The following is a 19273-nucleotide window of genomic DNA, read 5'->3' as shown; positions in this document are numbered from 1 at the left end:
GTGTTTCTTTTTCCTTCCGTCAGCATTTCCCTCAACCAGGGGATCTGACACAACCCCACATCAGGCAGCTACTTTAAAAACTGCGTTAGGACCAGGACCGCGTTTTAATCACCACCATGCCTGACCCGACAGGTCCCGAAGGAAATGTCCTCCTTCTGGCTTTATTTTCAAACACCAAAAAAAAACAAACCTTCCTATGTAAGACGAAGGGCTTTTTGTATTTCAACGAGACAGTTAAAAATCTCGCTCATTTATCATCATGGTCCCACTTTCAATTTTGCCTTCTTGGAAATCATTTTGGAATGGGAGAGACAGATTGTATCTGAAGCCATGACATTTCAGTGAAATGCCATCACTTCTCATCACTAAACGGTGATGTTTTGCCCCATCTCATCAAGTCATATCGAAGACTTTTTTTTTTCCTCTCTTGAGATGGCATTGATGAGAAAATTAAGCATAGCGATCTCTACAAATTACCGACAAGACTCAGCCTAATACCTATCCAAAAATGGGGCAAAACTTGCCGTAGTTACCAAAGACCCTTTCTACCTGATACCGCACGGCTTGAGAGTAGCAGCATGCCACCAGCGATGTTCAGCTCTAGCACGGAGGGACAGGACACCGACAGGAGCAGGGCTGTGTCCTCTTAACTACAGCAGGGCCCTCGCCTGTTGTGTCCTTGTTCTGCAGAGCACAGGAACCAGCCGGTGTGGAAGGAGCTCTTACACGTGAAATATTTAACCTTAACTCCAAATACACAACCTGAGCTCAGACCGCTGCAAGTCGCCACTTCAGCAAAGACTTCAGAATAAAGCTAATTTTCAAAATCAGGTCTTTCGGGAGGATAAAAGCGAGATATTTTACGTAGATTTTCAGAGCTGCAGAGCCTTTCCACAGGCTCCCATTGCCTTCTACTGGGGTTACGAAGGTGTCTGGAGCAGGACCTGTAGGCTCTCCTTGTTTCCATGCCAACCACCACAAAAAACGGTTATTTCAGATACAGAATAGCTAATTTTCAAATGACAAAACTATCTGCCATTTAAATTATGTTTGCTACTCCTAAGTGGCCAAGGGGTCCCTAATCCGTATCATGGACTAAATGCCTGCAATATTTTATTACTAAAATTTAAGCTGTTTTGGAATAATGGAAACAGGAGAAAGAGGCTTTGTGTTCATGCCTGCAGACCTGAGGCAGGCAAACTTTCCAGTAGAATTGGTGGTAATTTTACCTGAGTGCATCCCAGTGTAGGAACCTGTTGGCCAGGGACACGATGCTAGCCCTGCCAAAATAGGTGATGAAAAAAAAGTGGGAATGAGATAGTGGAGCATTTTAGTCATACTGCTGTGCAAGCAGGAGCCAGGAAGGAGTCCTGACAATGCAGATCTGGCAAAAGTCTCGCCGACTTCAATGAAAATCTTGCCTAAGGAGGGGTGGCAAATCTCACACCTCATCACGAAACTCACCTGCTCAGTACAAAGGGCCACATCCGTCACATCGGAGCCGAGACTCCTCTCGGCACTGATAGCATGCTGTTAGCACGCTCCCGGGGCAAGAAGCTGACTGGGAGAGGAAAATAATGCTACAACAAACGCACAGGATTCTGCTCCCCAGCCCATCCCACGGCTTTTCCAGAGGTGGCCATAACACGGCAGGGAAGTGTTCCCCCAAATTCAGCCCTGTGCTGCATACCAAGTGTGCTCGTTGCAAATCAGCCCCTATATCCGACCCTTTCCCTTGCTGCCGTAGTCCAGAAACACTGAAAACCAGAAGGTGAGGGCTAGGCTCATCTCTTAGCTCTGGTATGGCCTTTTCTCCAGCATACCGGTATCGTATTTGGGAGAGAAGAATTTGACTTAATCAGAAAAGCTCTATGAGTGCAACCCTTAAAAGGATGCAGCTCTACACCGTCGTGATATGTGCTTTATCTTAGCACAGCTTAGAGAAATTATATGGCTTCAATTATAGTGGTATAGCCAGTGGAGTAAAACCCTCACGTAAACAGGGTTCATTGCTGATCTAAAATGGAAATGAATTGTCTTAAAGGCATTTTTGTGGGCCCTCTGCAGACATGATTTTAACTAACACGTAGGCCATAGGTACAAAGAGCATTGCACTGCGGAAATTTCTGTTCGGGCCTTTGCATCGTTTGTTCTTTCTTTCAGGTAACAAAACCCTGAGAAATGGACTTTTTTTTTTTTTTAATTCCAGAAAAATGCAGGGATGAAGCTCCCACTGGGAGAAAAATGGCAGAGCTCGGAGCCCTCGTGAGCAATTGCTCACTGAGAAACTCTGCCAGAAATTGTAACTTGGGCGGGAGAGGGGGGTCGGAGGGGAGGCTGCGGAGCAGAAAAGATCCAAGATAATGCGAGAACGCAATCTCTTAAAAAAAAAAAGAGATGGGAAGAAAAGAGTTGTTCCCCAGATGAGCTTTGAATGCCAAGTTTCAGCAATTTTCAGTGCCACGATACAAACCCTTGAAAAACGAGATTTAAAGCTGCTTATCAATTAGATGGGCTACCCATTGTGCTCGTAAGTTTTACAGAATTGCAAATGCTTCTCACCCTCTCCTTCTCCTGGAGTCAGGGGGGGAAAAACGAGGAAAATGCTGAGTTCCTTTCAGGGGCGAGCTGCTCATTCCTGAGGGAGAAAGCCTGGAAGGCGCTGCGTAGACGCTAAATAAAATGCCGGTGGCGGCCCCACGGATTTGTTCCTAGGGTTAGCGCTCCGCCTGACCCTTCCCCATTCATCATACCAGTGCGGTCACTCATCGTGAATGACACAGCACGACACCACGTGAATTATCTCTGACCTTCAGGAGGAGCGGCTCCTCCAGATCAGGTTGAGGTCAGGAGGAGGGCAGGAGGGAGAAGTTTGTCCACCAGGGCTGGGGAGCAGCAGAAAGCCTCATCCTGCGGAGCACAGCGGCGGCGTGTTCGGGGCACGGGCCCGTCTGCCCAGCCAGGTAACAGCTCTGTAATCTCAGCCATCGAGCCCAGGGGTGCTGCGTGAGGCAACGGTGTCTGCAGGATCGTGAGAAGCCCAGGTGAACTGCTTGGGGCAAGTCAGCTGCGGACACGGCCCAAATTCCTGTGCCCTGATCCAGGCTGATTGCACCACAGAAATCCCAACCAGGACGGGTGGCTGGGAACTGGATGAGCCTGGTGGCTGCTGCTAACCGGTTGGCCACGATGCCAAGGAGCTAACGGATCGTTGGCGTTTCCATTAGTAGCACGGATTATTGGGTGTTTATCATCTGTCTAAAAGTTCTGCTTTGCTTATCGTGGAGGGATGAAGACTTGCCCCTAGATCACGTCACTGCTCCAAGGAGTCCAGCTTTCATCCTGCAGGCAGTGCTGGGTGCTCCCAAAGGAGGGCAACGTCCTAAAGCTCATCCAATTTTGGGCCCCATCCTGAAATTCCTACATTCAAAATTCAGACAGTTTTTTCTGTGTTGAATACCAGATCTTGCCTATACAATATTATAAATATAAGCCAGGGAACAAATGTCCTTAAACGCTTTTAGCCATAGAGAATGACTTCAAACAGTGTAGCTTTAGGCATCTTTCACATACAGAAAATTGTATGATGAAATATGTACAAATAAATCTCCTCCTTTCAGATGTTCCTTATCTCATTTAATGCCCAAAATTTTTGGTATTATAGGCGTGCTTAATATGAAAGTAAATGAACCATGCCACAGAATTCTTTAATATCTCGAGTCTCGCAAACGCCTGTGGTTTACAAACAACTCCACCCAGATGAGACCAGAAAACTCAGCCAGCTAATCCCCGAGTACAATTACCCATAACCCAACGCCGTCTGCGGGATCAGGGCCTAATGATTTAATCCAGCTAAGAATTACTAACGACTGATGCTCGTGAACAGAAAGGGGCCATTTGTGTACAGAACTGCTAGGTGGATTGAGATTTGGAAATAAAATTGGGCGAGCGATTATTGTGTAACACTGATTAAAATTAAACAATGAATCTGATCACGTTTGAAGTTCAGGCAAAAGAATTTGCAATGTTCACATTAAAAGTTTGGCTTTGGGATTTATGGAGTTATATTCTTCCTCAGAAATGTGTTACTAGGTCACAAGAGTGCTCCGTGGCACTGATGGAGCAAATCACAGGTCCCCTGGGTCCTGACCCTGTAAACACCGCCTGATGTGCACTTTCACTGAGGCCAGGGTCTGTGGAACAGGGCTCCCAAAGAAAGTTGCTGATTGTCTTATAAGTTCCTGATGCAGACTACCAGCAAACCAGAGGAGCTGCACTCCTTTAACACAGTGAACTAATCACATATTTCAGGGCTTACATCTGTCCAGCATTCATTCTTGGAAAATCCAAACTTAAAAGTTAATGCTGCCTTTTTTTTTTTTTTAATGCCTTTCTCTTTAGAGGGGGTTACCTACTGCTCTCCAACCCACCACCTCTTGCCAAGTTATTCTTTCATACTTGTCCAAGACCACAGCATCAATAAAAACTGAAATGACACTGCTCTCAAGTCATTATCTTTAGGGAGATTCCCTTGTCACCAAGACTAGGCACAAAAAAGCAGAAAATCTAACATGGCAGTTCTTACCCAACATTTACCCAGAATGTTTACTAAAGTGGTGTCTAAGGGAAGGCACGTTATTCTGCATGGGGCACTGGGGAGCCATCTACATCTCCTGCATCCCCCAAATCAAACAAACCACAGAGGCTAGCAGTGAAGTTCCAAATATTTCCATCATTCAGCTGCAGCCTGAGAGGGTGTGAGCGCTCCCCAGGATTTTAATTTTTACTCTATTTTCACACAGGCAGAAAATGGAAGTAAAGGAACTGCTCTATCTTTTTGGCAGGTGTTTCAGCTTTCTTTGCTGCACCCTGGCAATTAGTTTGCATTATTGCAACTCGGTGTAGTAGGAAAAGCTCAGCTCCACCTGCAAGTCTCTGCTGATGAGGGGCGGGGAGGGAAGCTAAAGGAGAACTCGACGCTGGCAGCTGTTCCCCAAGGCCCTGTGCCTGGGGCTAGGCTCCACTCTAGTCTGGGCTGGATTCCCACGGCACCATACGTGTGGAAGAGGAGTTTCAGAGATGGTACCTCTGCCCTGCCCCCTGCACAGAAGCAGCAGGAAAAAAAAAGTTCTTTGCATCCATCTTCTTCCCTGTGCACCTGTACGGGGTTAAGCATATTCAAACCCACCATCTCCTAATGTATTATGCAAGGACATGACCTTGCAGCTCGGGTACCATCATCAGCTGCTGTCCTAGGAGAATGTCTACATACTGATTCCCTACAGATGAAGAAGGCAGGCTACAGACGGGAGAGAGAAAAAAAAAAAAGAAAAAAAAAAGAAAAAACCCACAACTTTACAGGAAAGAGATGAGCATGTAGATTCCTTACTAGTAATTCTATTAGAGATTATTAAATCTACTACCCCTAAATAAGGTTGTTTTTTTTTTTCAGTAGTCTATCCCTCTTTTGCCTGTTTCCTCTGGGCAGGCACCAGCTCCAGGCTGCTTCATACATTATCTGAATCTATTTTCTTTTCAGCAAAGCAGACTCTCAAAAGTAGGCAAATTCCCAGCTTTCTGTTCTGTTGGCTGCAAAGATCAGAGCATGAACTGATCGTGATGCAGGAATCAGGAAGAGGCCTAGTGTTTCCATATATATAGTAATAAACATTCAGTTGGGTGTGGAATATGACAGGAGAGACTGTGAGCTGGAGATACCACTAGAAAACAGGAGACAGGATTTATTGTAGATTAAATCTGTAATCCTTTAGCACAGGAAAAGTCTCTGCCCTTTTTCCAATAGTGACATTGCCCATCGCCTGGCACCTGTGTGCCAAATGAAACGACACATGAACCGAGGCCTTCCCACTCTCTGTTTGTCTACCTTCTGAGTTCACCAAGCACCTAGTTTTGGGTTTTCTGCACCCTTACATGCAATGGTGGTGCTCACGCAGGTAGAAGTTCCCTCTTAAGTCAATGGGATTTCGTGTGAGAGCAATTGCCCCGCATGCTGCGGTTGTGCCATCACCCTCTTCCTCAGGTTCTGCTGTGGGAGAAGCAATGTGGACGGGTTGAGGGCAACATCATGCTCAATAACAATGCCACAGCCAAGAGTTATCCACTACAACATCACCAAGACGTAATTCTGAGAACTGTTAGTTTCAGCTTTGCCATCTGCCCTTCCAACAGGCAAACCAGTTTATGAGGAGACCACCAGTTATCCCATACGTTGATGGGTATCAGATCAATTTAAGGTGTGATTTTAAGCCACTGAAAAAGCTTGCCAGTTTTGAGCCAGAATTATTTTAGTTTATATCAGAATTTCAAATGGAACTGAAAAAGGAAGCTGGCACACACTCAGTTTCCAAATGGACTTTGTCTAATTCACTTAATCACTGACCCAGTCGCAAAGGCAGGACAGTAGAGCATGTGCACAACTCAGCTGTTTCAGTGTAAAAGGCAGTGGTTTAGCATAAACTATCAGCGAAAACCAGTGTATCTCTGCTGACTGACACAAGATGATAGTTTATCATCTTTCCAATTCAAGATTTCTTCTCCTTCCATAATTATTCTTGTTAATGGTTACAGACACCTTTTCTCCTACGAAGTCACATAGCGGGAATTAATGTCAAAAATCAAAAGTCACATCAGCTAAAAATCCTGCAGCGAGATCTCAGCCTAGAGCAAGAATGGCTAACCATTTATAGACCCACGCGCTCCAGCAACGTGCAGCTCAGCCCCTCGTACCCTTTTGGATCTAGGGCTAATAGGAACTGGAAACACAACCCAGCTGGACGTTGTTTTTCTTTTCCCTAGTTGCAGTCCTATCCTCCTTTATACCAATGATTAGCAGTATGCAAAAGCTTCACCTGACAGTCTGTAAGATAAAGTACCCCACTATCCTGGGTATGCTTTTTGTTCCTTTTAACTGTATGTATTCAAAGGTATTAAAAAAAAAAGTATATTAAAAAAAAAAAAAGAGGCAAAGTGCTATAAAGAGCATTATACCTTCTGCTAGGCTCCTTTCTAGCTATCTGGGCAGGGAGGTTGAACCTGGGAATCCTTTAGCCCCTAGCACTTGCTGAGGGATAAAAAAAGGTTTGTAAATTACACGGCATCTGTCTGATATAGATGTTTCATCCTCTTTTTTGCTACACCAACAGAAAAAAAAAAAAGAGTACATAGGAGTAGAGAGAAAAAAAAAAGATGACTGCCCCATCTCCATCTTTACTCCAGAAGTTAATCAGCTGAGTGAAAGTCCTCCTCCCCCAAGGAAATGTAGTAACTGAATGTCATCTTCTTCCCCTTCTCAGGACAGGTGGCCTCGATTGTTCACATCAAAAGAGCAAGCAAGAAAATCTTCTAATCAATCAAAGAAGATGAGAAAGGAGGAGGTGAGTGACAGGAGGCTGGATGCACAACCAATCTCTGAAAACTTTACTGTACCTGGGATCTGTTCATTCACCTGGGATAGACTGTACTTAGGATCCAAAATCAAACTGTCCACTTCTTTGTCTACATTCAGATTACTTCCCTATCCTTCTGCAGAAGTTCCATAAAATGTATAGTTCAAGACTGGTCTTGTATTTGGGATATACTTGATTTTATTGTCCTTTAATGCTTCTCCTACACTACCTTTCTCAATGCCTCATTTTCTGCAGGATGAAAATGCCAACACAAATTTGCAGAAAAAAAAAAAAAAGTATTTTCTTAAATGAAATGGAATGGGTTCTGTCTCTCTAGCTATGTTCCTTCTGAGCAGCAGAGAGAGAGATCTCGCAGTTACCTAAGATAATGTGGTCACTGTTACGATGGTTTTTTTTCCCCTCAGCTGCTATATTACGCTCAAAGAAAAACAATAGACTGTGCCTTTTTAACATTACAATAGGCATCAAATGGATGCCCTGGGAAGGCAAGTGGCTTGCAGAATGATTTTTTTTATTAGAACTTAGTCCACACAAGTGAGAGATGGAGCAGCTCCGTTCTGCGGACATATAAAAAATAGCTGACCTGCTTCCAGGCAGTGCTGGGGTTGCCATGATGTGACCTGCTTTTCACATGCTTGAGGGTAGTTTTGAAGATGTCTTGTGATGCCACAGCAGTGCTTTTGTGGGCCTTCACAACATGAGATGGCTTACTAAATTTGGACAGAAAGCGAGTATGAAAATTACAACCTTTGAGCGTGTAACACATGATGTCAGGAAGAAGGCTTTGACTCAGAACACTCAACACGTCAACTTACAGCTAGACAAGAGGACCACAGGTATCACGGAAATACCAGCTGCCTGAAAAGAGGTGCACTTGCTAACAGGTCTATCAAAAGTAATGCCAGCCTTGCCTCCTTTTGCACACCCCATCCTCCCCACAACAAAGAATATAAATGGAACATTGCTATACCTGTCACAGAAGAAGGGAGCGTGGAGCTGGGGACTCAGAACTGGGGTTAAATGTCAAGCTCCTCAAGGACATAGCAAGGATTCGCCATCCCCGTCAGTGCATAAGGGAGGAGGGAGGCAATGCAGGAGGAGAGGAAGGGGACAGGGAAGCAAATAAATAAGGACAATGCACAATTTATGAAGACAAGAAGGTAGTAAGTGCTATTCACCCAGAGTGTAAATTGGTATTGATGTCACAACACAGCCCAGCCAAAAAATAATGATGATGATAATTTAGGGCTTGCACTATATCTCACTCAAGCCACAGTCTCATCCAACAGTAACTCCCACCCTGCCGCCTTCTTCCCCTTCTCTATTCATTGGTGTCCTCCTAAATCAAATACACTCAATGTTGATTTGATTATGTTCCCTTATTTTATTTATCATCCATCGCTCACTCTTCCACTCTCCTCACAAGTTCTCAGTGGGCATCTCCGTCATTTTCTGGTGCCTGGCAGTACTCGGAGGAACCAGCCTGCCTTCAGAGGAATTAGAATCCTTAGGCCAGTAAGGATTCATGCATCCTTCCCAGCCCTCATCTGTCATCCTTTAATCTCGCCTGTTTTATGCTCCAGATCCTGGCTACCCAGTCCTGACTTCCCAGGTTTATAGCCCTGACTTACTTCCCTCCTGTAACATTTTACTGCTTGGTTATCGGCCCTTAGGGGCCTCATTTACACAAGCGCTGTTTTCGCTATAGTTAAGACTAATTCACTGGGTTACAGTTTGCTCTTGCATCCTACATTCTGTTCAGCTCCCAGTCTCCTCTCTCCTGCAGGGAGGCAAAGGATTTTTCCTGTCTAATGGACAGGAGATTTATTTTCCTTTTTTTAATTACGGTTATTAATCCCCTTTTGGGTGTTTCAAAGCCTGAATAAAATTCTCCTACACTGTATGGTGTGATTCTGCCTGGTTCTCTTCGACGCACACGTGCCCTCTGGGCTCTTCATAAGGTCTGCGGGACCTTGAGAAGGAGCCTTCATCTGGGGTCTGCTCCCCTCATCCAGGTCAACGTTACAGGCGAATGGCAGGCCACAGTCCTGGGAAAGCCTGGCCTTCTGTTTGCACCTCAGGTCTGGCTGATGATAAACCCCTCCTAGAATATGTTGGTGTGTGTTTTCCTCTTTTTTTTCCTCTCTTCTTCAATTTTCTCATTAGGTAAAGAAATACCTCTGTTGTCATTTATGTTCGTTTCTTCACTAGGACGTTATATGGTTACTGTACAGTCATTAGATTTCTACCTTTCCAACAGACACGCGTACAGATACAGATGAGCACGCACACATATACATACATATTGGTGTGAGTGTATGGCTCATTTCAATAAATCTCCCTATCCGAGGCTCATTTTTCAGTGCTGCTTGCTTTCACAGCTCCAGCTGGGCCTGCAATTTATTTTGTTTATGGACCGATTTCATACAAAAGCAGAGCACAGTCAATGCCCTTCTCTTACACTGACTCAGCCAAAACCACAGAATAACCACAGAAAGGCAGAGGACACAGCCAAAAACCACCCGGTCAGCCTACCTGTGCCCCCAGGGCTGTACCTATCGTGCCTAAACCAGAGAAGACCGATGGCACGGTGTACAACAGGTCGGTGTGATCCATGGAAGCTGTGCGAGCCAGCGTACATGTCCTGTCTGGGGCTGAATACCCAACATGAATTCAACTGCCTGAGCAAATTAAAGAGAAACTCTAAATTTAGAGTCACATCGGAACCTCCCACAAGCCAGGATCAAAAATCTGTTGAATTCTGTTTCAGATAATTGTTTAGCATCAGCTTAATTCCAAACAGCACAATAAAATTGTCAACTACATGAAAAAATGAAACATGAATTTGTAAATAATACTGTCCTTTGCTGTCCTCTCTTACTTTTACAGGATCAAAAGCTTATTGCCAACATTTTTTCTTATTAGATTTCCCAACCTATTGTAAGAAATAAATAGATATTATCCCTATTTTATTGATAGATAAACTGTGGCACTCAGAAATTAAATGAGTTGCCTAAGGTCATACAATGAACAGTTTAGGAACCGGATCAATGGAGTCATTCTTTTCTTCTAATTTCTGTGTTTCTGAACGGCAAACCCTCCAGGGATTTGGCACACACTTGCGAAGTGATTTTCCCAAACTACCAATATTGGCATAACTCCATTCTTGTGGAAGCCAGGATGCCGTGCACAGAATTAGACCAGCTTATTATCTTAAGTGGCAACAAAGCTAGAGCAGCACCAGCTGCAGTTCAAAAACTCACCCACACGCAGAATCAATAGATCTCCAGAGGAACTTCTGACTACTAAGGGGTTGCGCATAAATAATAATATTCCACAGCTGCAATTCTGTATTTTTTTCTTAATTTCCTTTGAACCACGGTGTATCAATAAAGTCAGATGCAAAAAAAAATCCCTTTTTAATAAACAGGGATGCACCTAAAGCACTACCTCACAACAGGCACATATATACCGTGTTCACATGACCCTCGAGAAGTGTGTGATTACCTTCCTCAGAGCTTTCCCTCTTTCTCCTCATTCTCCAAGTGCCCAGCATCCCCTCTCCCACCCTCAGAGATGCGCTCTGTGCTGCAAAGTTTACCCAGTGGGGTTTGCCCACGGTCAGGTGAGAGGAAGGAAAAATCACAGGTCTGTTGCTGCACATCTACTTCCTGGCATGCCGCAACAACCCAGCACCAGTGCAGGAAAGGCCTTTGAGAGATCAGATGTGTGCTGCAGGATCCCCTGCAGGCCCAGCTAGTACACAATGAAGAACAATAAATCACCAATTCCTGCAAAACTCTCTTGTTTTAACCCACAGAAATCCATGTCTAACACATTTAGCAGATAAAAATGAAGGAACTTGAAACCTGACACATTTCTGTTCAGTGGGCAAAACTACTGCTCCGGTCTCCTTGACCAAAACGTTGTCAGGTGGGCTAGCAGCAACCACCCGTGGAGTCTGAAAACAGATCCCAGCTCTAAACTGGGCCCACCCTTTACAGTACTGGTTTCAGCAAGCCCCGTGTCCTGCCATCCAACCTATGGTCGGCAAGGGGCTGGCACAGACGCAGATATCACACGTAGATGGAACCCCAGAAGGGCTGTGCCCTCAGTCAGCGCCCAAACCTGAACGTTTCACAGATTACCACTGAAAAAGCATAATGCTCCCCACTGTTCCCATACGTGCAAAATACTACGTCATTCATTTTACATCACTGTAGACTAAGATTGGTAAAACTCTCCCTCTCCCCCTCTCACCGGCAAACCCATTAACATGAGCTATAATTATTTCTCGGAATAAGGGATTCAATCTCCAGCTATGAGACTCTAAAGTAAGAGCTCAAATGACAGACACTGATCTCTTCAAGTTATAAAAGTAGTTTTTAGATAGTACACGGACCAGCTGGGCAGTTTTATCCAGAAAGTCCCCATCTCGTATCCGGAATGTGTATGTCTCCCAGAACCCAAACACCTGCAGTGCATGCAGCAGCACGCCCCTCTGTAAGTGCTGTCACTGGCAGCACTTCCTAACTCCTTGCAATTCACGTGTAGCAGATGTGGCTAGAAACTGTCTCCAGCATGAAGACTCTAGGGCGATCTGGAGAGAAGTGTTCAAAGGACAGCGTATACGTTGCAGATGACATCCTAGGTGGTTTTCAGGGCTCCACATACAGGTCTGTGGACTTAAAGGTGGTGAAAAAGCACTTCCTACAAGCCTAGTAATCTCTTCTGTCACCCTATTTATTTGGACGGAAGAAACCCCAATGTTCTATCATTCCTGCTTCCAAAGAGAGAGTCTGAACCCCAAATGAGAAAGAAGTGTTGCGTACCTCACTTCTTTTGACGATCCCAGTGACTGTCAGCAACATAGAGGAGCTTTGCTTTGCACGTTTTTGGTGCTCCCGGCTGGGGTTTTCCTCTCACTGTGTTCAGTGAACCTAGAAGAATAAAGGGAAAACATAAATAAAAAGGTCCTCTTTGGAGGCAATTGCTGAAGAGCAGTTACTAAATGGGAAGATGTCCAGAGATCCTTCCCCCTTGCAAACTGCAAGTGGTCACAATCTCATGGACTTTCAACAGTTGTTGCTCTTGCTCCAGTTTCTAGGTAGGAGAATGAAAGTAGCAGGGCTCTCCCCGACAGGAGGGGGTGAAAGGAAGGAAAGGAGAATTGAGATCGAGGAGCCGTTCCTTCCCAGAAACTCTTCTACCCTTTCCATATGAGGAAAACTCCCTCACCTCTGCACTAACACACCACAATATATCAGTGGGCTGCATTTTTCCAAAAAAACAAAGACCCAAGGCAGGAGACTGCAGGGGCCAGAATTCAGGGCAGATCTGCTCCAAGACTCATACATCTTAGCACCTTCTGCTCCACTGATACTGTCGTGATCAGAAAAAAAAAAAAAACTCTATAAAAACAGCTTTTCCTTCATGATTATTGATAAATTCTGATAAACTCTCATCCAAAGATCCTTGAAATTGGTATAATGGTATAATTGGTATATTGGTATAATTGGTATAAGGCCACTCCAAACTCTCTTCCAGAGGACCTAAATCTAGTGCAGCAGCCATGCCCTACTCTGAAAGGTTCTCCTATCGTCCCATTCTCTAGTAACCAACAGCCCTGCCACCAAAATTCGGCCATTTTTCCCAGCTAGCCTGAGAAGTATTTCTTCACATTGCACAGGCTCCGAGGGGTTAAAAGCCACTTTGTCCAGGATACATTCTGTGCAACCCTTAATTTCTAAAGCACTACATTTTAAGCCATAAACCCGTGTCATTATTTACTTTCTTGAAGATAACACGGAGCCAGCTTCTCCCTGTCTCTCTCTGTCTGTTTTTGCTGCCTTTCGGAGGCATCCTTTGTGACTGCTGCATGGCTCAGTAATTCCCAAGTCAGCGCATATGTGGAAAATTGCTGTCAAACAATGGCCCAGGAGAGGGAAGGAGGAAAGCTCGGCTCACCCCCAGACTGGGCTTGCTCTCAGCTCCCCCTTCCCCACACCCAGCAGCCTCGGTGGTCACCTTCCCTGCTTCCCTGCCTCTCGTTTTGTGCGCCGAACAGAAGTGGTCACGCTCCACACCCCTTTGGGGGAAACGAAAGGGGGGCGGCGTGTGGCAGAGGGACTGGGGAGGGGGTCACAGGGGAACAGAATGAACTTGTTCTCAGAGAAGCATGGCGTCCAGACTGGCAGGTTTCTTTTATCCTGTTTCAGTTCAGTAAAAGCCTCAATTAACTCCACATTAATTATTAAATCAGAACAATGCGTCTCTGGGTTCCAACAGCTAAATTCTGTTACTGCTGTTTCTTTGGGGAGCTTGGCTAGTTTTACAACTTAGGACATAAATATCTTTCTTCAAGGAGTTTCTGGGCTGTTGTTTTTATTTTCCTCTCTGTGGGTGCATTTTTAATCACAGTATCTTATGTATGCATGGAGGGAAGCGTTTCTGGGCCTGTTGTACTTTGAAAACTTTACATCTAACACACGCAGCTCTTACAGGCTCTGACAGGTGCTAGCAACACAACCGTGAGATTTCACCCCCAGAAAGGTCTCAAAAAAGAAGCTGGGAGCATTTGCACAGCCCCTCTAAGAGGGGCTGCTTCCTTGTAAAATGGAGAGGTGAGGTTCCAGGTACACTTTGTTGATTCTACAGCTGCTCCCCACCCTTCTCCTCCATGGATAGTCCTAGTAATTTCCCCAGATAAGGCCAGCAAAATATTTGCCTTTTTCTTACCCCATCATTGCTAGATGCACACACTTACTGGATGTTGTGTTCTCAGCTCTTCACTGATAGAGCAAAGCCAGCCATCCCTATACCATCGTTATCCATTTTCCTGCCCCAGATATTTTGGTGACAAATGGCTTTCCTATAGGAAACGGTGTCCTGAAGTGCTGAAGGACACCTTGCTGGGAAGGTTCTCTCTGAGTTCCACCCACGAAGCTCTAGGACTTCCCAAGGTATGAATACCTCCAGTGCTGCAAAATGCTTTTATTTCTTATGTGAATTTAATGTCTTTGGGAAAGAGCCAACCCGATAGAATTGAATGTAAAAGCTTTATAGGTATCAAACGGGTGCAGCAAGGCCTGGCAGAACATCTGCACATTGTCTGAACTGTAGGAAAAAGACTCCAGGGGTCAGAGGACCTTCATTTCCTGAACAGGGAAGTCTCCAGCTTTATGGATAAAGAGAGAAACGTCTCTCTCCTCCCATCCTTTTCTTCCTCTGGCAATTCTCTCCCTTTCCTTCCCCAGTTGAGAGCTTTTGCTACACTACTCATTGTGTGCAGAATGAAAGAAAGTGATTAGAAGCCCCTTGGGCCATATTCACGGCTGGAAGGGGGAGGAATGACTCCACAAGGCTTCTCCCTCAGTTGTATGGGGCCCCCGATCTCTCAAGCACCTTGTCTGATGGAGAGGAGTGGCAGGGGAGAAGACAGCAAGGTCACCAGCAATGCTACAGCACAGGGCAGAGAGCAGAAGGGAAGGGAGAGGAGATACTGGAAGAAGAGATGAAGCAAGGAAAAAAGGTTCTCAGCTGACACCAGCTTTCTCCTTTACACTGCCCCTCCTCTGCCACCTTTTTGGCCAAGGGAAAGACAGATTAAGGGTGCTCCCCGCTCCTTCCCTCCTCCCAGACAGGGTGAAGTCATTGAGCATACGGTAAATGTTTCAAATCTGCACTGAGCTGAGTTATCTCTGATAAACTGATAAGAAGGACAGGAAAAAACCGGTGTCCAATCTGTACCACCATGAGGAGAGCTTTGGTGCTGGGCAATGAATTAAACTCCTCATTATAATAACAGAAAACTGGAGAGCTCAGTGCGTTAAGAAATAAAAAAACTACAGAAAAAGACATAAAAAGATAAGTAAAATAAACAGGCAGCTCTGAGGGGGTCAGCCAGCCATCTTTTCTGTCTGCCTTCACCGCTTAGATTTCTTTTTCTGCTCAGACTGTGGGAGATGGCACAACTTCATGCTTGACCTGCAATACCACTGACAACATGTGATTTGTTTTGCCTTTGTTGGAAAAGACTGCAATATTTGCTGTAGCAAACTTACTGTCTGTCAGCCCATGTGTCCTTCAGAGATGCCATTGACCACAGCGATCCAGAGCTTTTGGCAGAAATCGTGAGGGGGAGGAAAAACCTAAAACAAATACATTTACATTAGATAAGTTGTTTCCACATCTTTCTAAAAAACAGAATGGGTTAGAACAGGGCCAGCAGTAAAGATTTTCTTGTAATCTCCCAAATGTTGGAAGATGCTCTACACGTCATTGCCCGCCTGCATGCATGCATGACCCGGTGTGAGCAGTGGATTTCCATCATGCTCAGAACCCTTCCAATCCTGCAGTTTTCAGGTGTAAGGTCACCTTGCAAGGCTGCTCCCTAGGAGCTGCGAACACAACCCTCTTGCTCAGAAGCATCCAATCTCTACAACCAGATCTAAGTTTCTAGGAGTACCTGTCTCAAAGATAAGCCTGGAAGACCATACACAGGGCTCAGGGTCCGATAAAAAAAAAGGCAAAAAAGAAAGCACACTGTCAGAAGGATGTTTTGAGACTGCGTGAACTGTGTGGCACAACCAGCCACAAAAATGAGGCACTGGACAGAGCTGCAAGAAGCATGAATTCAATCCCTTTTTGCTACGCGCTCCCCTGTGCACCCCTATGGCAAGTTCAATGCTGTCTGATAAAAATCAAGCTGTTCATCCCCTGCGCTGCAGTTCTGCGTTTGCAAAATCCACCTTTCAAAGAGTTTTTAAGATCTTGGATGAAAGCTGCTATTATGCCTCACAGATAATCAGGTAATCATTATTATTTATTACCAGGGGAATTTCTGGAGAAGTTGCATGAAAGCAGAACAGCAAGCTTGACCTTACATCTCAATCTGATTCAATGATCAGGCGCTCTTTATCACACATACCTTTTGCTACCTCAAAAGTTCCTTAGTATAGGGGCCTGTTTGTTCTGCAGGAAGTTTGCAACACTTCAAAATGCCAAGACACAAAATTCTTCAATAAAATTTTATCAATAATAATCATCAATAAACATGAAAAATATCAGCAAAGCTGCCTGCCTAAGGATAGCAAAATCCATACATGATTGCCACTTTGGAAGGGAGTATCAGGGGCAAGTGGAGAAGTCTCTCTAAAACATTTAGCTATGTCTTATTTTAATGCCCACCTCCACTTGCATTTATGGAAGATGCTTTTTATGGAGTTAAGTAACGCAAGCAAATAGAAGAAAAAATAAGGACAAGGACAAAGAGGAAAAAATATGCCTACTGAGGTTGGTCTGCTTGAGGGAAAGTCCACACATTCACCCTGGAAAGTGGAAAATGGCCAATATAGAGCCCCACAATACTCCTGCTTACACTAGATTTATGTCAATGGAAATCTTCTGACACCAGTTGAATTGCTCTTCTGCACCAGCATGACAGCAGAATCAGGGCCAGGTTCTCTGCAGGGGGAGAAGAGAAAAGAAACAAGCTGAACGGTTTTCATTTGTATCTGTGCCTCACACTGTGCCCTATTTAAAGCAAGGCAGCACAGAACTTCTTCTCCCTTCTGTTGGCAGGGCCTAATAAGAGCAGTGAGAACTGTTCCCAGCTACGTCCTTCATCCGAGCATCTCATAGCGCAGGCACCTCTCAATCAAATATTCCTTCCTGCAAGGCAGGTAGGGATGGTTATCCTCACTCTGCAGGCGCACAAACTGAGGCCCATGGGGAGCTGGTGGAGAAGCTGGGAATACAGTCAAGAAACCCTGACTTCAAAGGTCCGCGATACAACCTGCAGATAACTTTTTTTACACCAGATAACCGCTGTTTGCTAAGCCAAGAAGAGATGCTTTGCTGCCAGGTGTGAAAACCAGGGATCAACCATAAGATCAGGGCCTAAAACCACAGCCCCAAGGCCAGTCAGGCCGGTTGTTTTGTTCAATGCTTTTACAGACAGCCCCATAATCTTAGTTTAGGAACACCCAAGTACAAAAGGGAGCAAACCCCCACAGGCTGGAGACAACAGGGAAACTCACACAGCGGGCCTGATCCAGAGCTGCCTAGTGACAAAGGGACCATTTCACTGACCCCTGTGCATTTCCACAGGCTTCACCTCCCACAAAATGCCAGCGAGATGCTAGTGGAGCCCACCAGAAATGGACCCACGGGAGCAAGTAAAAGGTCCTGCTATCTTATCCTGCTCCAGGAATCCACTTTCGTATGAATAATTCTTTGTACTGCTAAGCAAACACGAGTGCCTGTGGCGCAGACTGAAGTCGGGCTGCTCCTAATCGAAAACAGCCAGCTTGCTTATTTCTGATTTTTTCCCCATTGTCTATTTTGGTGCTTATAAAAACCAAAGTTGGGAGCTGCACGGCTGTGGCCTCCTCACAGCAGCTGGCCTGTTTGTAAAGCCCCCCAGCAGCCAGCAAGGCACACCAGATCACCAGCTGCATGGCTCACGGAGAAAGCACCCCTTGGTGGGAAGGCCAGGCCAAGGCCTTGTGCCTGCAGTGCACAGAGGTGCTTCCCCGGGCTGCCTGCAAACAGGCCAGCAGGACAGGTTTTGATGGAAGCCATGTGGATGCTCTTCTTACCCAGCTACCTGAGAAAGGGTAGATGTCATGAAAATGACCACCCATTTGCTATACTGATAGCTAGCCTGGTTTTCCACTGCTGACTTGGACAATCCTCAGCCCATCATTGAGCAGAGTGGCCATTTAGCCGTAACAACAAGTACACTGTGTTGGAAAAGTTTCATAGGCTGAGGTTGGTTTCCTTCTATCAACTTTCTTCTCTCACCAAAGCCTTTTCAAGCCACAGAAAGCGTAAGAGAACCCCACCAAAAAAAAAAAAAAAAAGACTGGTCAAGAAGCACAGCACCTCTTGCACCTCTTAACATGTACATACTTCAAACTGATATCTCCTAAGGAAATAAACAAGGCCTAGAAAAGTTAAAAAAAGAACCCACTTCTTTAAATATATCTGTAATATAAGCCATGGGCTAAGCAGCAAAGGAAAGAAAGTCAACAGAAGCTAGGAAGAAGGGGGAAGGAGGCAGAACTGTTACTTTGCAAGGGATCATATAACGCCAATTACCGATAAGGCATCAGGAAGGCGGTGCAGCAGCCGTGGAGCAGACCGCAGGGAAATACCACCGTGCTGGTTGACAGGAACGCAGCTTCTGCTCAGAAATAGCAGACACCTCGTATGCATTTTCCCTCCCCAAAGCAGCTTTAGTTCCTCCTTTATTTTGGAGAAGCTGCTCTGAGCCCTGCTTCCTTCTGCCCATTGCCCTGCTCCATGCTCCTGACGCCCTGGTCCCATAAAGCAGATCCCAACCCCACAGGAGCACGGTGGGGCAGATGCCCATCTTGCCCCACGGGGAGCAGGGACAGCCTTTACACAAGCACAGCCCACCTTCAAACTGGGCCATCGCCTGCGCGGCTGCGCTGCTGGTCAGGGCCCCCCTGGTCCTGTTCCTCCTTTCTGTTCGGACCCCGACACGCTCAGCCACGTGTCACACTCCAAACATCACAGCTAGCCCCTTTCTTACCAGCCCCATGCGTTAGCAGGGGGTGTTGCTCAGTTCTGCTGGGTTTGTGAGGAGCAGAGATGTAAACCTTTAATGGGACACTACTGTAAGAGGGCAAAGCACCGCTGTGCTGCTGTCCTAAGAGTACTGAGCCATGTAAATCGCCACAAGACAGATTCTGCACGCTCCCAAATCTCAATTTTCCTGTGGAGGGACAGCAGAGCCAGACAGGTTACAGTGGAAAGCTATTAAAACCATCTGAACTTGAGCAATACTGGGCAGCTTGTACTTTTTTTATTCTTTTTTT

The 19273-nt window shown here is 45.5% G+C and overlaps 1 protein-coding gene across 4 annotated transcripts in view; it reads right to left on the bottom strand.

Annotated features, from left to right (window-relative positions):
* Positions 1-19273, bottom strand: part of SAMD11 (sterile alpha motif domain containing 11) — a 221908-nt gene that overhangs the window by 148181 nt on the left and 54454 nt on the right. For 3 of the 4 annotated variants that reach the window (XM_066982194.1, XM_066982196.1, XM_066982198.1), the window contains 4 exons: positions 18531-18615; positions 16807-16892; positions 15491-15577; positions 12260-12367 (listed from right to left, as the gene is read on the bottom strand). The gene's annotated coding sequence lies outside the window, so the exon portion shown is untranslated. The remainder of the gene's footprint in view (positions 1-12259; positions 12368-15490; positions 15578-16806; positions 16893-18530; positions 18616-19273) is intronic. The other variant, XM_066982195.1, reaches the window with a different exon arrangement.

Source organism: Anser cygnoides, chromosome 23 (genome assembly GCF_040182565.1).
Source record: "Anser cygnoides isolate HZ-2024a breed goose chromosome 23, Taihu_goose_T2T_genome, whole genome shotgun sequence".
NCBI classification, from domain to species: domain Eukaryota; kingdom Metazoa; phylum Chordata; class Aves; order Anseriformes; family Anatidae; genus Anser; species Anser cygnoides.
This window is presented reverse-complemented; position numbering and strand designations above follow the sequence as displayed.